The sequence below is a fragment of the Oncorhynchus gorbuscha genome, unplaced genomic scaffold (genome assembly GCF_021184085.1).
Source record: "Oncorhynchus gorbuscha isolate QuinsamMale2020 ecotype Even-year unplaced genomic scaffold, OgorEven_v1.0 Un_scaffold_4107, whole genome shotgun sequence".
In the NCBI taxonomy this organism is placed as follows: Eukaryota; Metazoa; Chordata; class Actinopteri; order Salmoniformes; family Salmonidae; genus Oncorhynchus; species Oncorhynchus gorbuscha.
This window is the reverse complement of record NW_025748209.1, coordinates 31,407-37,476: the sequence shown is the minus strand read 5'-3', so window position 1 is coordinate 37,476 and position 6,070 is coordinate 31,407. Positions and strand designations below refer to the sequence as shown.

The following is a 6,070-nucleotide window of genomic DNA, read 5'->3' as shown; positions in this document are numbered from 1 at the left end:
ATTTAAGTGCCAGAACTGTCAAGACTAACTTTTGTGTCTGTCTCTTTGTTACTACAGGCCAACGCGGATTAAGTCTTATTCTGGTAACATCAACAGTGAGGACAAACCCAGCCTGCCTCTCTCCTTCCACACTGAGTCCAAACCTACAGTCACTGGGTCCTGATTGTGACAGTGGAGCCCAGTTTCTACAGCAGGATCCAGAGATGGCATCAGTGAAGCTGGAAGACTGCAGTCAAACACTGGAGCTGAATGTCAACATTAAAGATGAAGAAGAGGAGGAGAAGATTGGGACATCTGTTTCTCATGGTAAGAGCAGGTTCTAAGTTTGTTGTTCGTTCCAACTTCCCACTGTGTATGAAAAGTTGCAGTAGAACTGTTTCATGATTAACTGTTTCAATGAGAAGGTAGATTTAGTTCATGCTACTGAGACTTGCATACCAGTATTGTCAGCATGTGTTTTATTCACTGGGCTGTCTGGAGTGATCAGAGAGGAGACTAAAGAAGTGAAGTAGACAAGGTGAACTTTCTCCCCAGTCTGTGGTACTGAGTATTCTGGAACAGGTTTTCATCAAGGATCTCTCTGTACTTTGTTCTGTTCATCTTTTCCTCGATCCTGACTAGTCTCCCAGTCCCTGCTGCTGAAAAACCTCCCCACAGCATGATGCTGCCACCACCATGCTTCACCATAGGGATGGTGCCAGGTTTCCTCCAAATGTGACGCTTCGCATTCAGGCCAACATTTTGGTTTCATCAGACCATCAGACCATTTCATCAGATGTCTAGGAAGAGTCTTGGTGGTTCCAAACTTCTTCCATTTAAGAATGATGGAGGCCACTGTGTTCTTGGGGACCTTCAAGGCTGCAGCAATGTTTTGCTACCCTTCCCTAGATCTGTGCCACGAAACAATCCTGTCTCGGAGCTCTACGGACAATTCCTTCAACCTCATGGCTTGGTTATTGCTCTGACATGCACTGTCGTCTGTGGGACCTTATATAGACAGGTGTGTGCCTTTCCAAATCATGTCCAATCATTTAAATTTACCACAGGTGGATTCCAATCAAGTTGTAGAAACATCTCAAGGATGATCAATGGAAACCAGATTCACCTGAGCTCAATTTTGAGTCTCATAGCAAAGGGTCTGAATACTTATGTAAATAAGGAATTTCTGTTTTTAAAATTTTTAACACATTTGCAAACATTTCGAAAAGCCTGTTTTTAGCTTTGTCATTATTGGGTATTGTGTGTAGATTTGAGGATTTGTGTATATAATGTTTTTAACCATTTTAGAATAAGGCAATGTGGAAAAAGAGAAGAGGTCTGAATACTTATCGAATGCACTGTACAGTGAGGGATGGACAGTCCTCTGTCTGTACCAGGTGACATACAGTGAGGGATGGACAGTCCTCTGTCTGTACCAGGTGACATACAGTGAGGGATGGACAGTCCTCTGTCTGTACCAGGTGACATACAGTGAGGGATGGACAGTCCTCTGTCTGTACCAGGTGACATACAGTGAGGGATGGACAGTCCTCTGTCTGTACCAGGTGACATACAGTGAGGGATGGACAGTCCTCTGTCTGTACCAGGTGACATACAGTGAGGGATGGTGAGGGATGGACAGTCCTCTGTCTGTACCAGGTGACATACAGTGAGGGATGGCCAGTCCTCTGTCTGTACCAGGTGACATACAGTGAGGGATGGCCAGTCCTATGTCTGTACCAGGTGACATACAGTGAGGGATGGACAGTCCTTGTCTGACCTCTGTAATTGCCAACGTTTCTTGTAGTTGGCCACCAGGTTTGCACAAATCTCAGGAGGGATTTTGTCCCACTCCTCTTTGCAGATCTTCTCCAAGTCATTAAGGTTTCGAGGCTGATGTTTGGCAACTCGAACCTTCAGCTCCTTCCACAGATTTTCAATGGGATTAAGGTCTGAAGACTGGCTAGGCCACTCCAGGACCTTAATGTGCTTCTTCTTGAGCCACTCCTTTGTCGCCTTGGCCGTGTGTTTTGGGTCATGGTCATGCTGGAATACCCATCCACGACCCATTTTCAATGCCCTGGCTGAGGGAAGGAGGTTCTCACCCAAGGTTTGACGGTACAAGGCCCCATCCATCGTCCCTTCGATGCAGTGAAGTTGTCCTGTCCCCTTAGAAGAAAAACACCCCCAAAGCATAATGTTTCCACCTCCATGTTTGACGGTGGGGATGGTGTTCTTGGGGTCATAGGCAGCATTCCTCCTCCAAACACGGCAAGTTGAGTTGATGCCAAAGAGCTCCATTTTGGTCTCATCTGACCACAACACTTTCACCCAGTTGTCCTCTGAATCATTCAGATTGTTCATTGGCAAACTTCAGACGGGCATGTACATGTGCTTTCTTGAGCAGGAGACCTTGCAGGCGCTGCAGGATTTCAGTCCTTCACGGCATATTGTTTTCTTGGTGACTATGGTCCCAGCTGCCTTGAGATCATTGACAAGATCTTCCTGTATAGTTCTGGGCTGATTCCTCACAGTTCTCATGATCATTGCAACTCCACGAGGTGAGCTCTTGCATGGAGCCCCAGGCCGAGGGAGATTGACAGTTATTTTGTGTTTCTTCCATTTGCAAAGAATCAAACCAACTGTTGTCACCTTCTCACCAAGCTGCTTGGCGATGGTCTTGTGGCCCATTCCAGCCTTGTGTAGGTCTACAATCTTGTCCCTGACATCCTTGGAGAGCTCTTTGGTCTTGGCCATGGTGGAGAGTTTGGAATCTGATTGATTGTGTCTGTGGACAGGTGTCTTTTATACAGGTAACAAGCTGAGATTAGGAGCACTCCTTTAAGAGTTTATACTCCCTTTAAGAGTGCGCTCCTAATCTCAGCCTGTTACCTGTATAAAATACACCTGGGAGCCAGAAATCTTTCTGATTGAGAGGGGTCAAATACTTATTTCCCTCATTAAAATGCAAATCAATTTATAACATTTTTGACATGTGTTTTTCTGGATTTTTGTTGTTGTTATTCTGTCTCTCACTGTTCAAATAAACCTACCATTAAAATTACAGTCTGATCATTTCTTTGTCAGTGGGCAAATGTATAAAATCAGCAGGGGGATCCAATACTTTATTCCCTCGCTGTATGTCGCCCAGTACAGCCAGAAGAGGACTGGCCACCCCTCAGACTGGTTCCTCTCTTGGTTTCTTCCTAGTGTTCCTGTGTTCTGGGAGTTTTTCTTAGCCACTGTGCTTATATACATTACTTGCTTATTGGTGTTTTTGGATGGATTTCTGTATAAGCACTTTGTGCCAACTGCTGATGTAAAAAAGTACATCAAATGTATTTGATTGACATGTACAATAAGTGTACAAAACATTAAGAACACCTTCCAAATTTTGAGTTTCACCCCTTATGCCCTCTGCATCAATTCGTTTGGGCATGGAAGCATGTTTACTCCAATGCTGCCCAGTTATTTCAAGTTGGCTAAATGTCCTTTGGGTGGTGGACCATTCTTCACACACACAGGAAACTTTTGCACATGGAAAAACCCAGTAGCATTGCATTTATTAACACAAACCGGTGCGCCTGGCACCTACTACCATACCCCGTTAAAAGGCACTTCAATAGTTTGTCTTGCCCATTCACCCTCTGAATGGCAGACATACACAATCCATGTCACAATTGTATCAAGCCTTAAAAATCATTTTAATTTGTTTCTTCATCTACACTGATTGAAGTGGATTAAACAAGTGACATCAATAAGGAATCATAGCTTTAACATGGTCAGTCTGTCATGGAAAGAGCAGGTGTTCCTAATGTTTTGGTGCTCAGTATATATCACACCAACTGATTCTTCTGTTGTTCACACAGGAGACCATGTTGAGACATTCTCTACATCCAGAGAGCAACAGCAGGAAGATCACAGAGCTAAGAGGTCTCACCACTGCCCACATTGTGAGGAGATTTTCCCAATTCTATCAAAGCTAAAAATACATCTAAAAATGCACACAGAAGAAAATCTGTATTCCTGCACTGACTGTGGGAAGAGTTTCACAACATCAAGGGCTCTGACGGTTCATCGGAGAGTACACACAGGAGAGAAGCCTTACAACTGCTCTGACTGTGGGGAGAGTTTCTCTCAACAGAGCAATTTAAAAAAACACCAACGTATACATACAGGAGAGAAGCCTTACTCTTGCTCGGCCTGTGGGAGGAGTTTCTCTCAACAGAGCAACTTCAAAAACACCAACGGATACACACAGGAGAGAGGCCTTACTCCTGCTCTGACTGTGGAAAAGGCTTCACAACATCAACTGAGCTAACAGTTCATCAGAGAACACACACAGGAGAGAAGCCTTACTTCTGCTCTGACTGTGGAAAGAGTTTCTCCCGATTGGATACCTTAAAAGTACATGAACGTGTACATACAGGAGAGAAACCATACTCTTGCTCTGACTGTGGAAAATGCTTCACAACATCATCTGAGCTAACAGTTCATCAGAGAACACACACAGGAGAGAAGCCTTACTTCTGCTCTGACTGTGGAAAAAGTTTCTCCCAATTGGAGAAGTTAAAATGTCACCAGCGAATACATACAGACCAAAAGTCTTACTTCTGCTCTGATTGTGGGAAGAGTTTCACCCGATTGGATACCTTAAAATGTCACCAGCGTATACATACAGGAGAGAAGCCTTACTTCTGCTCTGATTGTGGGAAGAGTTTCACCCGATTGGATACCTTGAAATGTCACCAACGTATACATACAGGAGAGAAGCCTCATCAGTTCTCTCAGACCAGCTAAGAGTAAAGTCATTACATCACTTCATTCTCATCTCATAAATGAAGTGGTAACAGTGAATTTGATAACATTTAAGAAAGAATAAAACACTATTGGGATCCTATTGTTTCTCACTGTAAGAGAACTGTGCAGAGGAAAGGGCGTGTTATAGAATGTTAGCTTCTTGTTATTTTACTGATCAGTGAGCACCATGTCAGTTTTTTAGTTATTTATTTAATTTAGCTTTTACTCTAAAGATATTGAGAGTACCTTGAATTTGCCCCTAGGGTTGAATGCCCTCTGAGGCTTCTCACATTGTAACCATGTAGTCTGATGGCTGACTGGGTAGTACTGCTTCCCTCTGCAGTTCTCTGTGGTAATGAGCTGGTAGACACAACATGTATCCGATAGAGATGGTGTGATCAGTCTTCACCATTAGTTTGGGTGGATTATTATTTTTTACTACGAAGTAACTTTTGTTTAATGATTCACATACTTTGAAATGACTACATGTTTATTAAATTGTCTTACTAGATGTATTATTTGTCATCAAATGTATTTGGTTAACTGCATTGAACTTGATATGCTAATTAAAAATACATATTCTACATTAATTTGTGCTGGTGAAACTTTGGGTTATATATACAGACAATGCAATGTTTTTAATTGATATTATTCAAACTAATTTAAATGTCTATGTATCCACTCAATACATGTCACTACACTTCTACATGTCTATTAACCCCCAGTATGTTCTACAATACATACTAATAATGTTATACAGTTTAAAGGACATTTTTCATATTTAAATAAATGTTATTTTGTAATGTGTTTTCTATGGTGCCAGAGTCCAGGGACAATATTACTACCACAATTCAAGTATGACCCACGTACTATTGGGGAATGGAACCAGAGAGGAAGCTTGTTACCCTTTCCCTGCCTCGTTATTCAGAGTGGAAGAGCTGTGAACTCACCTGTGATGGTCCACATCAACCACAATCGTTCCTAGTGTGTTGGTAAGCACCACAGCATTTTAGGAAGCCATTGTTCAAATTGTGTTCATACACACTGTAACAATGGGAGGGGGTGTGGCCTGCACAGAGGAGAACCAGGAAGTTGATCTCAGACTTCTATTTCAAACTAGGATCCTACCCAGAGTTGACAGTGAGGACAAACCCAGCCTGCCTCTCTCATCCAGACCTACAGTCACTGGGTCCTTATTGTGACTGGAGCCCAGCACCTCTACTTCCTGCGGCTATAGTAATGATTATAACGTTTCCTCATGAGCATAGCAGGTATCCATGGTAGTGTTTAT

The 6,070-nt window shown here is 42.9% G+C and overlaps 1 long non-coding RNA gene across 1 annotated transcript; it reads left to right on the top strand.

The window, feature by feature from the left end:
• The first annotated feature begins 246 nt into the window (after positions 1–246).
• On the top strand, positions 247–5,585 carry LOC124028419. Its single transcript, XR_006837587.1, has 2 exons — positions 247–306; positions 3,849–5,585. It is a non-coding gene; the product is annotated as an uncharacterized LOC124028419 (long non-coding RNA).
• Positions 5,586–6,070: the final 485 nt, after the last annotated feature.